The sequence below is a fragment of the Sphaerodactylus townsendi genome, linkage group LG07 (genome assembly GCF_021028975.2).
Source record: "Sphaerodactylus townsendi isolate TG3544 linkage group LG07, MPM_Stown_v2.3, whole genome shotgun sequence".
Lineage (NCBI taxonomy): Eukaryota > Metazoa > Chordata > Lepidosauria > Squamata > Sphaerodactylidae > Sphaerodactylus > Sphaerodactylus townsendi.
In genome coordinates this window covers 106,369,005-106,388,711 of record NC_059431.1, presented here as the reverse complement: position 1 = coordinate 106,388,711, position 19,707 = coordinate 106,369,005, and the positions used below count along the sequence as shown (strand labels likewise).

Here is a 19,707-nt window from a genome sequence, read left to right as displayed (position 1 = left end):
TTAAGATTTCTGAAGTTTAGGGTTTTTTACTGAGCCCGGGCTTTTTTGTATTGGCAAAAGTTGGGCAGTTCAATAGCAGGGGAAACATTTAGTGCTGACATATGAAGGTCCAGATTGTGGAAGCCAGCTGGTCCCCCTGAATCCAAAGCATAGCAGGAGAGCATTTACCAACCCCCAGTCTCAGGCAAGACTAACCTTATTGGCAAGGAGAGACCAGTTGCTTTGCATCCTTTTTGCCACAAGGAGCGAAACAAAGCTGGTAAACTATAGGTCAGAGTGTCAGCTTTTCATGAGGGGACCTTTTCGCGAAGCCCCGGCAGCTTTGGTGCAAAGGAGAGCTAAACTGCACACGGTTGACTGTGGATCAGCTGATTGACAAGGGAATGGTGCATGACAGCAGTGTTATCCAATCCTTTTAATGAAGGCGCAGAAGGGGCGGGGGACCAACCTTTCTCCATGTGGTACAGCTGTTAGGGGCTGAGTTTCGGGGAAGGGGCTCAGGCCAAGCGGCTTTGTTTCTGAAAGTGACACAGTCACATGGCTTTGAAATTTAAAAGCATTTTTAATGGCTTGTGGGCCAGGAAGAATCCCTGTGTCTCTGGGTGTTTTTGTTCAGCTGGTCTGTCAGCTGCTGACCGTGGCTGCTTTCAGTAAGTCCAGACCCAAACTCTGCATGGCTTTTGTTGTACTTGCTGTGACATTGGAAAATAATACTCTTCTGATGGGGGTGGGACCCAAGCTAAGAGCGTCGCTGCCTGATTGGAAATCAGCCAGCATGCAGGTTTTTGTGTGTTTTGTATTCGGTGTAATTGTCCTCAAAAGGACGAGGTTGGAGTTTTAAAATTTTATTTTTGGTGTTTGAAAAAAGGAACTCTTTTAGCTGTAATACTTTTGTTACATGATATTGCTCCCAAATAGGGGGTAGCGCTCATCAAAAGAGCTGGGAGCAAGAGAGAGAGAGAGAGAGAGAGAGAGAGAGAGAGAGAGAGAGAGAGAGAGAGAGACTGTTATTTCTGGCAAAAGCCTTCTGCCCTCTCTTCCTCTCTGGTTTTACCATGTAGTGTACTGGCTAATACTTTGAGAGAGCAGTGCCTTCAGGTACTGTAGCCATTGGCAGTTGTGGCTGCTGGTTATGGCAATTTAAAGTAACTCTTTCTCATAAACAAAAGCGGATGCAATCCACCAAGCGTTTCTAATTGAAGTGATCTGCAGTTAGTGCTGCAAATTCATGTTATGCGCACCTTGCTGCAATGCGCGTACTAGACCGGGCTTATCCTGGCTACTTCCAATTCCTGACTCAGCTTCTCAGCAATGACAGTGGTCTACCCAGCAGCGACACACGGTCTGCAGCATCCTTGATCTCTGTATACACTCAAGCAATATCGCTCCAGGACCTCATGACAGCAGCTCCGTCCTCTCTAGTTCTTCTACTTGCTCGTCATCCAATTTAACATATACCATCCTGCATCCGCACTACTTTCCTGCTCTCTGAATTGGGCAAGGGGGACAGTCCCTCAGCAAAAGAACACACAGACATAATGCTGACATTGAAAAGCACAGTATTTAAAAATTAGTGGAGGGTTGTTTTCATCTTCCAGGACATACTGCTTCTGATCTAAAGATTATTTTATTGGATTAGGATTCATCATGAAGTTTGTTACTGGCTCTCTCCCCCTGCCCTTCTCCCCAGTCTGATTAAGAATTTGGGTTTCCTCACTCCCCTTGGGCGCTAATAGCTTGGCATGACCCTTCCTTCCTTGACAGATGTTAATTCTGCTCACCACGTTTTTACTGCAACTTCCTTGGTTTGCTCTGATTTTATGTTTTTCCTACTCTGCCTTTCTGCAAATAGTTGGGAGTGGCCCTCATCTGCCTTGAATGGATTATGTTTTCTTTGACTGGTTGCTGTTCAAAACTCGCCTCTCTTTGGGGCATCTCCCAGTTGCTTGCAGCATAAAAGTGTAAATATATATCTTACAGATGTTCACCATGCATATCTGATGAAGATAGCATTGGTTGGCAAAAGCTTATCCTGAAATAAATGCTGTTGGTTTTTAAAATGCCACTGGATTTCTCTTTGACATAAGTGAGGCCTCCTCTTCTCTAACAAAGACGCAGGTCACTGAAGGTCCTGATGAATAGGAGCTGCTTTGCATCTCCCTCTGGAGGCCTGACAGAGATGGCGCCGTCTCAGCCTCTGTGGACAGGCCATTCCACTAAGTAGCAAAAGAAGCCCATGCAAGATCTGAGCAGAATCAAACATGGGGCAAAACAATGAGCGGAAGCTGGCAACAGCAGGACAGCTGGCCCATGGGGACTCAGGGACCAAACAGCAAAAATGCATGGAAACGCATTTGAAATCTTTTGTCATGGAGTCACCTTGTGTTCTGTTGGCAAGAAACAAAACCACATGTGTCAGGGTGCAAAGCAACATAGTTTCTCCTGGGAGAAGTGGCACGTTTGGTAGGCTGAGGGTGTCCTATGTGGTGTGGTGAGGAAAGGTAAATATTAGAATCTGCCTTGCATGGAGACAGAAGTTTGGTCATTTTAATTTGTGCTGGTGGGCAGTCTTTTCCGTTTCATGGAAAAGGTTGTGTGTGTTCCAGAAGGTGGCAGGTGTTTGTGGTACTTCGAGCAATCTCTGCCTCCAGCATGCTGTGACTACCTAGGAATCTGGTAGGCCTCTGCCTCAAGGTGCTTGCATTTTAGCATTTCATGAAGAAGGATTAGAAGGAAGAGGAAGGGTGGGAGAGGCAAGACCACAGAGAAGGAATATGAATCCCTTGTTGCACTTTGCTTCAGTTTCTGTAGATACCGTATAGACTCGCATATAAGTCGAATTTTTCAGCACATTTTTTTTGTGCTGAAAAAGCCCCCCTCGACTGATAAGCGAGTGAAGTGTATTTTTAAAAATATTTTAGGGTTTTTACTTTGTTGGCCGCCAGGGGGTGCAGTTCTTAAGCTAGTGGCACCAAAATTTCAGGATATCATCAGGTGACACTCCTGATGATACCAGCCAGGTTTGGTGAAGTTTGGTTCAGGGGGTCCAAAGTTATGGACCCCCAAAGGGAGTGCTCCCATCCCCCATTGTTTCCAATGGAAGCTAATGGTAGATGGGGCTACCCTTTTGAGGGTTCATAACTTTGGACCCTCTGAACCAAACTTCACCAAACGTGGGTGGTATCATCAGGAGGATCTCCTAAAGATACTCTGAAATGTTGGTGCTGCTAACATAAACATTCCTCCCCTGACCAAAAATCCAGTTTTGAAAGATTTTAACTCTTGTGTATTAGCTTGGTTGCTGATTGAGCTAAGGTTTTTGTACTTTTAAAGTTATTGTTGAGACCATATTGTTTTTGTTGACTCCCTTTACCACTTACAGAGCTAGTTTACTGTTTTTCTTTGAAATAACTATTCAAAAACATTTAACCTACTGATGCCTCAATTAATGTAATTTTATTGTTATCTATTTTTATTTTTGAAATTTACCAGTAGCTGCTGCACTTCCCACCCTCGACTTATACATGAGTCAATAAGTTTTCCTAGTTTTTTTGGGTAAAATTAGGTTCCTCGACTTATATGCGGGTTGACTTATACACGAGTATATACAGTATATCTGGTTTGAGAGAGGGGTAGGGAGGAAGACCTTCACAGAGGTGATCTGGAAGACCTTCACAAGAGGTGATCTGGGCAGACGTTTTGGCCTTTGGGTACAAACAGGAAGAGAGTTACATAAGCTGGTATAATGTGCTGAATAGGACCAGGGAGACCTTGGTGTGAATCTCAAGTGAGCTGTGAGCCTTTCCTGTATAACCTTAGGCCAGTTATGCACTAGGGATGCCAAGCTCCAGGTGTGGTCTGGAGAAGTCCCAGAATTACCACAGATCCCCAGATTCCAGAGATCAGTTCCCTCGGAGAACATGGCTCTTTTGAAGCATGGATTTTATGGCATCACACCCCACTGAGGTCCATTCCTTCCTCAAACCTCCGTCCTACAATAATTTTCTTCCCTTTTCTCTCAACCTTTTGGTTCCTAGCTTGTCTTAGAGCAGAGGTCTGCAACCTATGACTCTCCAGATGTTCATGGACTACAGTTCCCATCAGCAATTCCCTGCCAGCAGGGGCTGATGGGGATTGTAGTCCATGGACATCTGGAGAGCCACAGGTTGCAGACCCCTGCCTTAGAGGTTGGGTTTTGCTTCCCTTCAATTTGTTGGTCCACCCTCACATCTCCAGGAATTTCCCAAGCTGGAGCTGGCAACCCTATGAAGGGAGATCTTCGCCTCACCGAACTGACAGAGATGTTACAAAAATAAAAAGGAAGGGAGCGGGAGATCCAGATACATTTCCCTGAATAGGAGAAGGGGGAAAAAGAAATCCAAGGTCCTAATAATCAAAAAAGAGAGAAGAATATTGCAAACAATAACCAGCTGTGTTTCATAAAGAACTCAGATGGAAAAACTGACACATCTTTGTGAAATCCGGCACTTTTTAGGTTGTGTGCCATAGTATCCCCCCCCCGCCGCTGCCGCCGCCGCCGCCGCCGCCCAATATCTGCTTTTGTATAAGACACTACCGTGTTTCCCCGAATATAAGACAGTGTCTTATATTAATTTTTGCTCCCAAAGATGTGCTATGTCTTATTTCCAGGGGATGTCTTATTTTTCCTGTGTTCTGTTCGTCGGGCATGCTTCCAAACAAAAACTTGGCTATGTCTTACTTTCGGGGGATGCCTTATATTTCGCACTTCAGCAAAACCTCGACTATGTCTTATTTTTCGGGGATGACTTATATTCGGGGAAACAGGGTAGTTAGGCTGATGCATTCCATTCCGGCAGAGAACGTAACAGCCTGGAGTATCTTATCCATTAGTCATGTCTGTCTGTCAGCCGTCCCCCCCACCCTTAGTTAACTCTGCTTTTCTCCGCTTTCTGTCTCGAGAAAGGCAGGAGCAAACAATTGCAGTGATATGCAGGTTTATTTCAAACCTCCCCCTTCTGGTACACTCTAGCAATCAGCAACAATGCAAAAGCCATTGAAACTGTTCAGTAACACAGCTGATAAAAAGAGCTTTGTCTGTAAAATGGAGAGATTGAGTTGCTTTTGCTTGTGATTCTCCCCCCCCCCAACAAACAACTTATGAAATCTACCAAAAGAAAAAAAGGAGACATATGTCAGAAAACCTATTGGAAAATAATCTAAACGCTGTGCTTGGGAGCAGCTGTTTGACCCCCTCCCCACCTCCATGGCAAAGTTAATCCAGAAGCAGCTGCTGGAATAGCTGGTGCTACCCTCAGAGTCAGTCTTCAAATGGTTAAAAGGGAATGTTACCGGAGGGGGTCAGGGGTGACTTCATTGTATACCGTGCCTGTTTGAAGCAGGTCTGTTGGAGGGATGTCATGGTAGGGAACTCGGCAGATCAAGAGGAAATCCTTAATTTTTTTTCAAGTTTAGATTCCTACCCCCAAAAGAATGCATAAAAGCAGAAACCCATTCATACTTCTGGTACCCTCTACTGCTTCAGAAAGAAATGCGGACAAGATAGAATGCCGTGATAGCATGATATAGTTACGGGTTGGCTGTTTTCCAAATCAGGTAATTAGATACGTAACTTTCTTTCTCCTTGTTTTACTTTAATTGTGTTCTAATGGACATGTGAAGTCTATTTTCAGCCTTCAGGAATTTTTATGCGAGAATAAATATTTGTTAGCATGTTAGCTTCCCCCCCCCCCCCTCTTTCTAGCAATAGACTTGGGCCGCTGCTACCCTTTGAACCAAAATGAGTACATTATTCTTTCAAAACAGATTTGTGACTTTTAAGGCAAGGGCTTCTTTTCAAGTCCGTTCATACATTAACAGTGTGTTGTAAGAGAAATACGTGCTTGTGTCCATCTTTTTTTGCTGCCGTTAAAAAAGATCAATAATAGCTATCTGAAGGCCTGCAAATCTTTTTCTGCTGGAAATGTGACCTTGGCTTCATATGAAGTGAATTTTAGTCCTGAAACACCTGGAATCTGGTAGCAGAATTCTTTGTCATTTTGCCACCACGACCTTGCTTTACCATAGCATGTGAACCAGTTTCTTCTTAGAATTCCTTAGGATTCACTCTTTTTACTGTGAAAAGGTAGGTGTGCCTGTTGACCCAGCAGCTGTTGTGTTTTTTTGTGTATACGAGTGTGACACCACCCTGGGAAGCATAGCGTAAGTTTGTAAAGCGGACTTTGATATAATGAAATACAACTAGATCCCCACATGTTTTCAGTAAGCCTTTTTCCCCAATTGGGCGGTAACAAACTGCAAACTGCAGTACTGGTAAAACGTCATGTGTACTTCCTGTCCCATTGGTCTAATCCTGCTTTTGTGCAAAGGAGAGCTTTGATAGTAATAAAATCAATCCTATAGAGATTGGTTTTTTTACCCTTTCTAATCTTCACTAAGAATAGGGATTTGCTTGCAGTTAAATACGTCTTAGAACAACAGCCTTTCCTTTAAAAAATTAATTGGAGAGGGCATTGTTGATGGTATAGTGATTGCATAACACTTATGGCTTATAGTAAAGTAATCGCTTTTAGACTGTGTGCCAGGGCACATTAGTGTGACTTCCCACAAGTACGTTGTGAGAAAGAAATACATTTAATAATTAAAAGCTTCCACGAGCAGCCTGGGGGTCCCTGCTTTTAGTCATCCCTTGCCAAGAGATTGTCCTTCTTCAGTGTTTCAGATCTGGCAAAACCCAATGCAGTTGTTCATCAGAAATATGTACACTTACTGTTTTAAATATGTGGCTGATTAAAATTGACCACACATTCATGCACCCTAAAAGCAAATTCTTTTGCATACAAGAACAGGACATGCCCACTTTTAACTATGAAAAAAATCTAGCGGCATTCATCAGAAGTGCATAGAGATAAGGAACATTTTCAAGTGTTCAAAAATGAGTCTCCCCCTCCATCCCCCTTACTGATTTTTATATTGCTTATCCTCCAGGGAGTGTGCATAGGGGCCACATAATCCTTACAAACATCCCTTTAGGTAGGTTAATTAGCTTGAGGGACAGTGTCTGAGTTCAGACAATAGGCAGGAATGTGACTTAATTACAATTTCCCTAGTTAGCGTGATGGTCTTCCTGTCTGCATTCTGCTCTGCTAACTTTTGTTACTTAGGGTCCATCAGATCAGTGTCCGTTAATTAAGGATAAGGATTAGTTTTAAGGATGAGTTTTGTGCGATATTCAGGGTAGAAACCCTGGTTTAATCCTGGCTTATTTCCTGGAAGTACCTTCCCTGATTGCAGAGTGAAGACAGTGAAACCAGCATTTGTGGAGGTAAACCAGGGGTTGAATGATTACTGGTATCTGTGGACTAAACCCTGGGTTTACAAACTAACCACAGTCAAAGCAAACCTTTTTGGGAGAAGCTGTGAATGAGAATATTTTGCCAGCTGGGAAAAATCTAAGACATTTGAATTGAAACTCACAGTTTTGTTGTTTGGCAGACTTACGAGTCGTCGAGGGGCATCCCTTCCCCCCATGGCATCTTCACAGGTGTCCACTGAGTTAGTTATTGGGTGGCAGAGAAGCACTGCTCCAGCCACTCAGGGACTCGAAAAGAGAAATGATTTCCACCTGATATTTTTGTAGGGAGGAAGAGCAGTAAGATCATAAAAAAGTTAATTAATATGTTAAATCACTCATTGATTCTGAAATAAACGATGTAGAAGTCTGTACCATGCAAGGATTAACATGAATTCAGTAGGTTCATTGTTGTAGGCTATGCTCGTGTGTGTGTGTGTGTGTGTGTGTGTGTGTATGTTTAATAAAAATAGCAATAAAGAGCCGGCATGTGCTCATGGTGAGGGTGTCAGATCAGATCTAGGAGACCTGGGCTCAAATTCTCACTCTGCCAAGGAAGCTTGCTGTGTAATTTTGGGTCTTTCGACCTAAACATTGGAACACTATAGATATATGAAGAGGCTTAACAATGGCTGTTAGTTGACATGTATTTAGTTGGGTTGGGATCAGTCTTAGCAACATTTCTATCCCATCTTTCATCCAAAGAGTTTGGGGTGCTCTGTTCTCTGTTCCCACATTTTTTAAAAATCACCCCAGTAGCCCTCTAAAGTAGGATCACCCACGATCCAGCATGGTGTAGTGGCTAGAGTGTTGATCTCAGACTTGAGCACCCCGGTTTGAATCTCCACTTTCCGGTGGAAGCTTGCTGGTTGCCCTTTCTCTCAGCTTGACCTACTTGGCAGGATTATTGCTGTCAAGACAGGGAGAATGTGGGGGTTTGTTTGGTCTAGTTTTGCGCATGGCTCGTCCCCAGGAATTTGAAATTTTTTTTCTAGCCCTGGATTATAGAAGTGAGACAGAGATCCCTGGTACCTAACCAGATTCTCCAGTAGACGTGGGAAGTCTGCGATGGGTTCTCTTCTTGTCTGCTACCAGGAGGCAGGATCTTCTTTAAAAGAATTGCTTCCCGTTGACCCCTCGTCCGGGTTAAGATCCCCAGTTGACTTCCTGCCTCTACAGGAGAGCAAGGCTTTTATTAGAGCTCCTCAGGTTTTCTTCAAGGACTCTAGGTTTTAGCTTCCCTTATCTTTATTTCCTAGTGTGTGTTTGTTTCCCCCCCTTCCCCCCTACCCAGCCGTAATTGATTTGTGAGGGGGGCCCTCGCCGCCGCGGGCTATTGGAGCGCTAACGCCTCCCCCGCCCGCCGAAGGCAGAACGAGCGCCTCTTCAAAGCGCCGCCTCGCTTTTTTCTGGCGCGCAAACCTGCGGCGCGCCGACGATCCAGCCGGCCGTTTCTTTTTGGCGCGATCGCGGACGGGCGCCATTTTGAACGCCGCTTTTTCCCTCGCCGCGAACCGCACGCTCCCTCAGAGCTTGTTCGAGGATTTCACTCAACCGAGCGGGCGGCAACGATGGCGGCCGGCCAGTTCTCCCCTGAGAGGGAGACCTTTACCCGCACAGCGGCGGAGTCCACCCGGGCCTCGGCAGCCAGAGCTTCCTCCACTCAGCCAGAGACAGGCAGGAACGCTCCTTCAACTGGCGCAGCCGCGAAGTCCAGCCGTCTGCAGTCCAAATCCGGGCGCTCTAAATCGGCGGACCAGCAACCCCAAACGCATGAGGGCACAGTCCCTAAACGCGTGGGGCCCCCTGATACCTCCCAGGGGCGTATAGCTAATAAAGAAGCGCAAGCAATATCGGTGACCGAAGCGCAACAAGCTCCTGAACCACGGCAAGTAAATGTGCCCGAGGGGAGTGCTGATGTTGGGCAACCAATCTCTGGTTCCCTTCAGGAGGGAGGCCAGGTCAACCTTTCAGATAATCCAAACGCCTGGAACTCTATTTCCCCCCTGCAGTTTGCTAACTTACTCATCCAACAACTCCAGCATCAGGGGACTGGAGGGGGCACTTCAGTACATGCACCTAACTGCCCGGCTGGGTCAGTTCAACCCACTCTTACACATGAGTCAGAGAACGAAGCAGGCATCAGCGAGGGGGAGTGCGTAGAAGAAGAGGAAAAGTTCTCTGACACAGAAGATAGCCAGATCGAACCCAGTGAGCAAACCCCCAGATTTTTCAAGTTAGAAGACCTGCCATTCCTGATCTCAAAAACTATTTCTGCCCTGGATCTCCAAGATTCTGCAGAGGCAGAGGAGGTCCCCAATTCTCAACAACTCAAACTTATAAAAGGCAGACCCAAGGGAAATCAGGATTATTTTCAGCAGGATGGAATGGACAAGTCGTGCTTCCCTATCCCAGAAGCCTTTGAAAAGAGAATTAGGAAAGAGTGGCAAAATCCCACATCCAGCAAAAAAACCCCTCCCTTTAGCTGCTAAGAAATCCCACGCTTCCTACTCACCTATATGTTCACAAGTCCTCGTATATCCCCCTGGTGGGACGCACCTTGCCTAGATCCATCCAATCAGGTAGCCTAGTTCCCAGGGATGGAGACGGCTCCATCAAAGATCCTCAAGACCGAAAGGCTGATGTGCACCTCAAAAGGGCACACGAGTGCTTAGCCATATCCATGAAGGCCCTTCTCCCTTCCGCCACTGTGGCCAGAGCACTCCTGGCATGGCTCAAAAGAATCTCAGAACTCCTCCCACCCGAGCACAGAGAGCTAATAAAAAGAAGCGTGGATCGACAAAAGAATAGGAGCTTCCTTCCTAGCGGATTCCACTCTGGATGCCCTGGCCATGGCGGCCAGATCAATGGCCCATTCCGTAGCAACCAGACGCACCATTTGGCTGCGCTCCTGGAAAGCGGATGCCCTTTCTAAGGCAGCCGTCACAGGCTACCACTTCGAGGGAGAAAAACTTTTCGGCCAAGAACTTGACCAAATCCTAGTTAAGGACAAAGACGACAGGAAATTACTTCCACGTTTCGTCAGGCAAGACAGCTCGTCCAACAGGGGTTCCTTCAGCTCCTTCAGATCCTTTCGTGCCTTTCGTTCCTTTCCGCGAAATGGAGACAGGAATAGGTCTAATTGGCAACACTATCAATCTAGTGGGGCTTCAAGAAGGGGATCCTTTCGACCTTATAGGAGAGGTGACAGATTCCCCAAGTCAGACAAGGCCAACAGACAATGACTGCCCTCATATTCCGGTGGGGGGGAGACTGTCCCACTTCAGCCAACAATGGGACCAGTCACCTGTAGATTCTTGGGCCAGAGAAGTAGTTCACCTAGGCTACACAATAGAGTTCTTACACTTCCCAAAGCATCGATTTCCTTGTATCCCCACTGAGCCAATATCCTGGTGACAAGGAGACACAGAACCCGAACGCAATACACCACTCTACTCTTGCCATACAAGCTTATCGAGCATGTACTCAGTAATAACACAAACACACGGAAAGTGTACTCCCACTTTTTTACCGCCCCGAAAAAATCAGGGGATTTATGGGTGACCCTCTAACCTCCAATATGTAAATCAACACATAAGGATCGCAAAATTCAAGATGGAGAGACGCTGCGCACTATCACAGCATCCATCAGGGAAGGAGAATTCCTAACCTCACTCGAACTCACGGATGGAAAATTCCATGTCCCTATCCACAAAAGATACAGAAAATTCCTCCGCTTTGTGAGTGGAGCAGGAACACTTCCAGTTCATAAGGCTTTACCGCTCGGGCTTGCATTCATGCGCCTCGAAGTTTTTCTCCAAAATTCTGCTGCCCCCCATAATCCACTCATTTACAACAGGGAATACACGCCCACCCCACTTTGACGCATATTCTAATTCGATTCCAAAATCCAAAGCCATCGCAATTTCGCAGACGCCCAAATGGTAATTCAAACACTACAACAATTCGGCTTCCTAGTCACAAGTCCAAAGTTTCACTTGACTCCATTATGCAGGATGGAGCACTTTAGGTGTAAATGTTGACACATTGCCAATTCTCTCTTCCTCCCGAGATTCAAAGTCCAGAAAATTCAGCATGAAGTTTCTCTCCTCATCTCCAAGAAACAAATGTCCCTTTATGCACCTATCGAGCATATTAGGTCAGATGATAGCAGCCATCGACGCTGTTCAATGGGCAAGAATGCATGCAAGACCCCTGCAGGCCTTTCTTCGCCAGTACCAATGGGACATCACCCACAAACGGGATCAACAAATAATCATCCCACTCTCATTGAAAACCAACCTCAGATGGTGGACCAAATCACACAATCTTTCTCAGGGGAAGGTCTACCTGGTCCGGGAACGGATCCAGATCTTCACGGACGCCAGTCTAACGGGCTGGGGTGCCACCCTGGGGTCTCAGATGGTTCAAGGACACTGGTCACAATCTCAGAAATCCCTTCACATCAACCTGCTAGAGACACTGTCAGACGATCCTCCTTGAAATTTCATCCATTTCAAGGATCAGATAGTACACCAACATCGCATTAATTCAAACGGACAATATAGCTGTTAGGGCCTACATAAATCACCAAGTGAGGCTCCAGATCGCTTAATTCTGCAGAAGGAGGCCCACAAGATCATGAACTGGGCCGAATGGCTTCGACCTCTCATCCATACAAGTTATCACATCATATCGAATTGAACATCACGGCCGACATTCAGCCGACAGACCCTGGACACACGCGGAGTAAGCAATTTTATCCCGGAGGTCTTCCAACAATTAATGAGCCATTTTCCCAGCCCAAAGATAGACCTCTTTGCATCTCAGAGCAACGCTCAACTACGCCAGTTCATGTCCCGCTTCTTCTGCAAGACAGCCTTAGCAACCAACGCACTCATGGCCCCCTGGCCCCCAGAGACTCTCTATGCATTCCCACCTATTCCCCTCATTCCAAAGTCCATTTTCGACATCGCCTGTTCCAGGAACAGGCAACAGTGATCCCATTAGCCCCATACTGGTTTCGCTTCAAATTTATAACTCCTGGTTCTCCACAATACTAGAACTTGCAGTGGGGGAACCCATCTCCCCTTACCATTCCCGGCCAGACCTTCTCACTCAGGGACCGGTATGGCACCCGGATCCAGACAGGTTGCATCTAACCGCATGGCTATTGAGAGGGCAGGGTTAGAGCGTGCCGGTCGCTCACCTCAGGTCATACAAACCATACTAGACTCCAGACGTAGATCCACCACTCAGAATTTAAGTGACTACACGTGGAAGGTGTTTTGTACCGCCTCCATTAGACAATTAATCCCCAGAAACCGGGACTGGCACACATCCTAGAATTCCTTCAGGGTGGGGTAACAGAAGGCCTCAGAGCCTCAACCCTCCGTAGACAGCTGGCAGCCCTCTCAACGGTCTGGCCCAAAATTCAGGGCCACCGTGTTTCAGTGCATCCAGACATCCTACGGTTCCTGAAAGGAGTTTCCCAAACACAATCTCCCAAAATTCGTTGGTGGTGGTTTCTCCTGGAACCTGGCACAGTGTTATTGGTTCTCACCAGATCGCTCTTCGGAACTAATCCGGTCAATTCACCTCCGCTATTGAGGATGAAAACTTATTCCCTGTGGCATTAATATCAGCCAGGAGAGTCTCAGAGCTCAGATCTCTCAACATCTCCCCTGACTGCTTCAATAATATATCCAAGACAGGGTCACCCCAAGATCAGACCCTTCCTTCCTCGCCCAAAGCCGCATCCAATTTTCATTTGCTCAGGAGTTAGTGCTTCCGGTATCTTCTACCCTGCTAAAACCTACCAGCCATAGGGAGAAATTGTGGTATCAAATTAGACGTACGCAGTATCCCTTTTAAACGCTCCTGGTTCGCACGGAGGAAATCAGAAAGTCCAACAGCTTGTTCATCAATGTGGTCTATCCTATTAGCTTAACAGATGTCGGGTGCTGCCATAAGCAACGCCATTCGCACCTGCATCTCGGAAGCTTACGCTTCCACCAAATTGGCAGTCCCATCCGGAATTACAGCCCATTCTGTCCGCTGCTATGCCTTACAACAACACAGCTTTCATAGGGCAACAAATACCAGGTTGAGGATATATGTAAGGCATACATCTGGTCATCCTCATCTACATTCGTTAAACATTATAAGTTGGCCACCCCCCCCCCCCCCCACCCCCCCCCCCCCCCACCCCCCCCCCCCCCCACCCCCCCCCCCCCCCACCCCCCCCCCCCCCCACCCCCCCCCCCCCCCACCCCCCCCCCCCCCCACCCCCCCCCGTCCCCCCCAACCCAACCCCCCCCCCCAACCCCCCCCCCCCCCCCCCCCCCCCCCCAACCCCCCCCCCACACCCCCCCCCCCCCCCCCCCCCCCCCCCCCCCAGCCCCCCCCCCCCCCCCACCCCCCCCGCCCCCCACCCCCCCACCCCCCACCCCCCCCCCCCCCCCCCCCCCCACCCCCACCCCCCCCCCCCCCACCCCCCCCCCCCCCCCCCCCCCCCCCCCCCACCCCGCCCCCCCCCCAACCCGCTCTCCCCCCACACCCCCCCCCCCCCAACTGGGGTGCTGTGTGGTTTCCGGGCTGTATGGCCGTGTTCTAGCAGTATTCTCTCCTGATGTTTTGCCTGCATCTGTGGCTGGCATCTTCAGAGGATCTGAGATAGCGGGTAGTTCTTTCAGATCCTCTGAAGATGCCAGCCACAGATGCAGGCGAAACGTCAGGAGAGAATGCTGCTAGAACACGGCCCTACAGCCCGGACACCTAGATATCAGCCATGGATAGTTCTGACTAAAAACACTTTTTTTGTGCTGTCAAGTTACAGCTGAATTATGGTGACCCTGGTGAAGTTTCAAGGCAAGATACGTACAGAGGTAGCTTACCGTTGCCTGCCTCTGCTTCGCAACTCTGGTATTCCTTGTAGGTCTCCCAACCACATACTAGTCAGAGCCAACACTGCTTAACCTCTGAGATCTGGCAAGATCAGGCTAGGTTGGTCTTCCCAGATCAGGGCTAAAGACATTCAGAAACTTTTTTTGACAGTGACAAACCTTTTTGCTACTGTTGTGTCTATCTATCCCAAGCAGAATGGTTTTGAGAGCACACGTAATTTTTCCCTCCTAATTGATCTAATCTATAACACAAGACAACAAATAGCTCCATGGCTTAAGCTCTCGATCTCATTTACTCAGGAGGGTCCAAAGAAGCCACACCTCTAAGGAACAGAACTCCCTTGTGATGCAGTTTCTGCATCATGCCATAGAAGAATCTGGATTGTCTAGCGGGTAGTTCTTTTAGTTGTATGGAAGGGTGAATGCTAGGCCACTTTTGTGTGGCGATGATGGAGGAGGGCTTTTCCGCTTTTAGAGACCCCTGATGGACAAGAAAATAGGGAACACCAGCTTGGGGAATGTCCTGGAATCTTAAACACTAGGGGGCTTTGCCAGCTGAGCTGCCTTGCCAGTTTGAATGGAAAACAGGAACAGATGGACATATTAGGCTTTCTGGGTTGTTGTAGGACAAAGAGAGAGCATGGAGAAGCTGGTGTGAGCTCCTGGTATGTAGGTTCAAACAGGTGTGTATCCTCATCCTTGACACTGCATGAGAATAATGATAAGTGGACGCAGCTCAGCCTCCACTGTCAGGTGCGAAACAAATATGGCCTTGGTGAGACTGACCTAATAACCCAGATGGCAACTATAGGAGGGCAAGGGGACCTGACCTAAAGAAACTAGAGCTCATGCTGTGCAGGAGATTGCATATGACTGTGATCCTCCCCTACTTGCTGGTCCTGTGAGCCATTTTGGAATTTTGTGAGCAGGAACCACTAAATAGCTGTCATGGGAGGCTGGGGGCAAATTAAAAAAAGCTGGAAGCTTTCACAAAAGTGTTGGGAGGACTCCAAGCCCGGCAGTTCTTCAGTGGTGAACCATCTGGGTGCTTCCTGCAATTGCAGAGGTGATGCCACCTGGCATCTTCTGAAGTGCTCCCCACACTCCAGTGGAGTGGGAAAAAGCTGGGGTTGGCTCTTTCCTTGAGCATAGAGGTGCTTTGGAGAAGAAGCCAGTTAACCATGTCATTTTTGGCATATGAAGGAGTGAGTTTGCCTTTTGGTACATCTAACCTAGTTTTGTCCAAGTCGTTTCCCATGCTGACACTGATCTGATCAGTTGGCTTTACTTCAGCTATACCGGGTGGTGCATCAGGTGTTCCAAATCCTTTCACTGCTGCAATAAATATAAAGTAAATAAACTAGAAGGATGGGTTAAAAAACGATCCCTTCTTTGTAGTCCAAAATACTGAAGTCCGTTGTTCTCATGCACGTGTATAATTTCAGATGCAGGTAGAAAATACTATTTTTGAGTGCCATCCCGTGTGAAAACATCTGTGTGGATAATAACGGCAACAAAATCTGGGAAGATGTTTTAGTCCTGCCTACTCTTTGCAGTGCTAGCGTTCTGCATGCAGGGAGCATGCTGATGTAGAGGAGCATTGTAAGCTATCAGTCTGCCCCATCTGAATTCGGATGCCATTCCTCAGTTCAAAACCTGGTGGTTACCACATTTGGTTGCGTAGGAACTGATAAACTGATCAGCAGAAGGCTGCAGATGAAAGGGGCCAGAACTCTTTGTAAGGAGGCGGCAGTGGCTGAGGTCAGAGTGCAGCTCTTAATAAAAATATAAAGCATATATTTATAACAGCTGTAATCTCTCAGGAATGTCACTGTGATAGCTGACTCCTGATAAACAGGGAGCCTGGAGGCTACTTCACATTTATGTTTCAATAAATCTGTTGGTCTTTAAGATGCCCCAAGACCCCCGTTTTGTTTTTTTGCGGCAACAATCTTAACAGGGCTCCCCTATCTGAACATGCAACATGGTCAGTGCTTCTTGTAGGAAGTAGCCTCTGACAACCTCTGCGGCTCCAGAGACTAGGACCAGGAGTCATGGGTTCAAGGTGAAGGAAAAGAGATTCCACCTAAGCATCAGGAAAAACTTCCTGACAGTCAGGGCTGTTCAACAGCAGAATGCACTACCTCAGAGTGTGGTGGAGTCTCCTTCTTTGGAGGTTTTTAAAGAGAGCTGGATAGCTATCTGTCAGGAGTGCTTTAATTCTGTGTTTCTGCATTGCGTGGGGGGGTTGGACTTGATGGCCCTTGGGGTCTCTGCTGACTCTATGATTCTAGCTGCGACTTACAGGGATGCATGTATACAGTTTTACAGGGTTGCTCACCACCTTCATGTCCTAGTTGTGGTTTCCATCACCACCAAGCTGATCTCTGATCAGACTATTGGGATGCATCTATTGATATGTCCCGGATCGCCAAGTGGCCACCTGATCAGCTGCCCTAGGTTGGAGGATCTAAAGCCATAAAATGTCCCTCTCCTTACAGTTGCACCATTCTTGGCAGCTGAAGGTATGTTAATGAGATAGACGTGATCCCCAGTTTATCACCACTTCAGGTCAGTGATATGGGTATTCTAGGGAAATGTCTGATTTTGAAATACATTTAAACAATGTTATCAAAAATTGAACCGATGCTAGTAAAAGAAGGCAAAGGCACAGTTGTCATGCTGTGACTCTCGTATGCTGGTGTCCAGGGCAGGTGTGATCATCATCATCTATTCTTATGTAGGCCTAAGGGGTAGCCCACTTCATTTGGGGAGTGGAGGGGTTTTTGCTTCACCCTGGCACTCTTCCTCTGTCCTTCTGGCACTCCTTTGGCTTCGAAGGAGCATCTTGGCCCTTCCTCCCTTGCCCTCCTAAACTGGCCTCAATTAGGAGTGGGCTGATCCTGGGGTTTCCAGGGCCCTTTCTCCTGGGGTGGGCCCTAGGCAAGTGAAGGGCATCTAGGCTGATGACCTCCATCGCTGGCCTCACCCTTGCGAGTCCTACCTTCCACAGAGGGCTTTTAAAATTTAATGATATGGGTCCCCTTCCCATTTCCGGCCAAGGCTCAGGACGGAGTTAAAACATCATAATAGCAAATGACATAAAACAACCTTAACATTAAAAACCTGACATTTTTTATGGCTTACTATACAAAAGGCCTGGGCAGGCCCTAGGAGGCTGCAGCTGCTGCTGGCCTCCTCCTTCGGCCTGGACCCATGTGTGGCCCTCAGTCTGAGCCCTGCCTCCTTTCTGCCGCTACATCCTGTATACTAATAAAAGAAAACATACATAAAGCTGCCTTATGCCAAGCCAGACCATCAGCTCCTCTTTCTCAGCATGGTCTCTTCTGACTGACTGTGATTTTCTGGGGTCCCAGGCAAGGCCTTGACATTCTGCTTCACTTTCTGCTTGACATTCTTTCACAGGAGACGGCAGGGCTGAACCGGGGAACTTGACAAATGCAAAGTATGCATTTTACCTCTGAGCCTTGAACTCCCCATGAACTGATCCTTCTTCTTTTTTTTTGCATTCTGAAATAAACGGTTTCATTCTAAGCCAAGCTAAGCTTGTTGAGTCAAAATCTTGAGCAGAGTTGTTAAAAATTGTTCGACCCAAATGTTGCCTCCATAGATGTCCTTACAGAATGAACTTCGATTGAATCGTCCTCCTGTGACAATGGTGGTCAAAGTGCTTCATGAAATTTTTGGGTCCACATGTTGTTGACTGGCTGTCTGAATCTTTTGGCGCATTAGAGATACATGTTGATATTTGGGTTCTGTCCTGGAAAACTTTCTGAGTGAGAGGTTGCAGCCAAGAGATGTCAGTCTATTGCTGTCTGTCCTGTTTCAAAGTGCTTGGTCATAATACTTGAGACTTCCTTCGAAGACCACTCTGAAATTTTGGGTACTGCAAAACGTGTCTGTCCGATTGTTGACAGGAGCTAGTAAATACTTTTCTGTTACTGAGATCTTGAAACATCAACATGAGCTATTTTTGTACCCAAGTTCAGTTCAAAGCGCTGACTCTCAACAGTCTGGAACCTGTATACTTGCTGGATCATTTCTCCCTATATGAACCCTTGAGAATGCTGCATTCTTTGCAATAGGGGCCATCTGAAATCTCAGACGGAGAGAAGTAGTTTTTTCACTGGCAACTCCACTCCTTTGGAATGGATCGTCTAGAGAAGTGTGGAAAGGGAATTCTCCCGTGATTGTTTACAAATTTACACGTTTACAAATGCAGTATATTTATGATACTGTCTGTGTATTTGGAGGCTATTTTGAATGCATGGCAGAAGAGTAGCATAAAACTATTTTAACTAAGTATATCAGTGCAAGATTAAAACAAACAAGCCAAGACTGATTTCTTTCTTTGATGTTCGTGCGTAGTGATAAAGAAATTTTGGTGTGAAATTTATAAAGTTATAGAGGAATCCCATGCATCCCTAAAAATGCTGTTTGAGGTTATTTTTTTTTAAAAAAGAGTTAAAAATCCATTTACCCAGTAAAAAATTTACCAGCACAATACTGGAAGCACTGTGTGCTTCTTGTAAAGAAATATGGCTGTGGGCAATGTGGATCATTATGTATATAGGAAAAAAATACAGGATAATTGCAAATATGGGAATGGAAACAGCTTGCCTGGAATAAGCCATTCAAACTATAGCAACATATATTTTGTGTTGGTTTAAGAGGCTTGGACCATGTTGGATTGCCACAGGGAAGGGCAGCCATGGAAATGTAGCTTGTCATGGCCAAACAGGGTCCTGGAACGGAGAAGGGAGGAACCTCCTCTGAATTCCCAGCTAGAGGTGGGCTCTGGGCCTTCTGGTACACAGGTGTCAGATGTGACAGGCAGGGGTTGTGCTCACCTGGGTCCTCTTCCTCCCACTGGGGTTGCTTCCTGCTTGTTTCTCTGGGAGAGGAGCAGTTCTGACCACACTCTCCTTGGCCTCAGGATGAGAAGGTTTAAATAGGCCCTCACAGCCTTGCCCTGCTCCATCTCTTATTGCTTGGGCCAGTTGGCTCTTGGAGGCTTTCCCCATCTACCTCCAACTGGGAGCTCAATCGGCTAAGCAGCTCTGTGTGGGTCTCCACCCCCTTGCTGGATTGGACCCTCGTTGTGTCCTGCCCATGTATTCTTACCAGTCAACCGAGCCACGTGTTCCTTTAAGCAAGCAGCCTCTTCTTAAATTGGGGTGGGGATGTAGATTAGCTGGAGACAGAGGGAGTAACTGGGATCAATAACCTATGTATACCTGGGTACTCCTGGGTGAACATTCTCAAATGAGCAGTCAATTGTACAGTTGGAAAGGGCCTTGAGCTTGTTTGGAGGCTCTAGCAGGGGAGCACATCTATTGTATTTCCTCGACCGAAGGACGGTACACTCCTCTTCCATCGAGCATACAGCTTTGGGATGGACGCATGATATGGAGCAGTGCGGGAGGTAGG

The 19,707-nt window shown here is 47.0% G+C and overlaps 1 protein-coding gene across 5 annotated transcripts in view; it reads left to right on the top strand.

Annotated features, from left to right (window-relative positions):
• LOC125436168 (PH and SEC7 domain-containing protein 3-like) overlaps positions 1–19,707 on the top strand; it is a 172,441-nt gene that overhangs the window by 48,586 nt on the left and 104,148 nt on the right. Inside the window, exon 1 of one of the 5 annotated variants that reach the window (XM_048502895.1) lies at positions 5,377–5,595. The exons of the other annotated variants lie outside the window; for them this stretch is intronic. The gene's annotated coding sequence lies outside the window, so the exon portion shown is untranslated. Of the gene's footprint in view, positions 1–5,376; positions 5,596–19,707 lie in introns of those variants that run through there. 5 annotated transcript variants of the gene reach the window in all.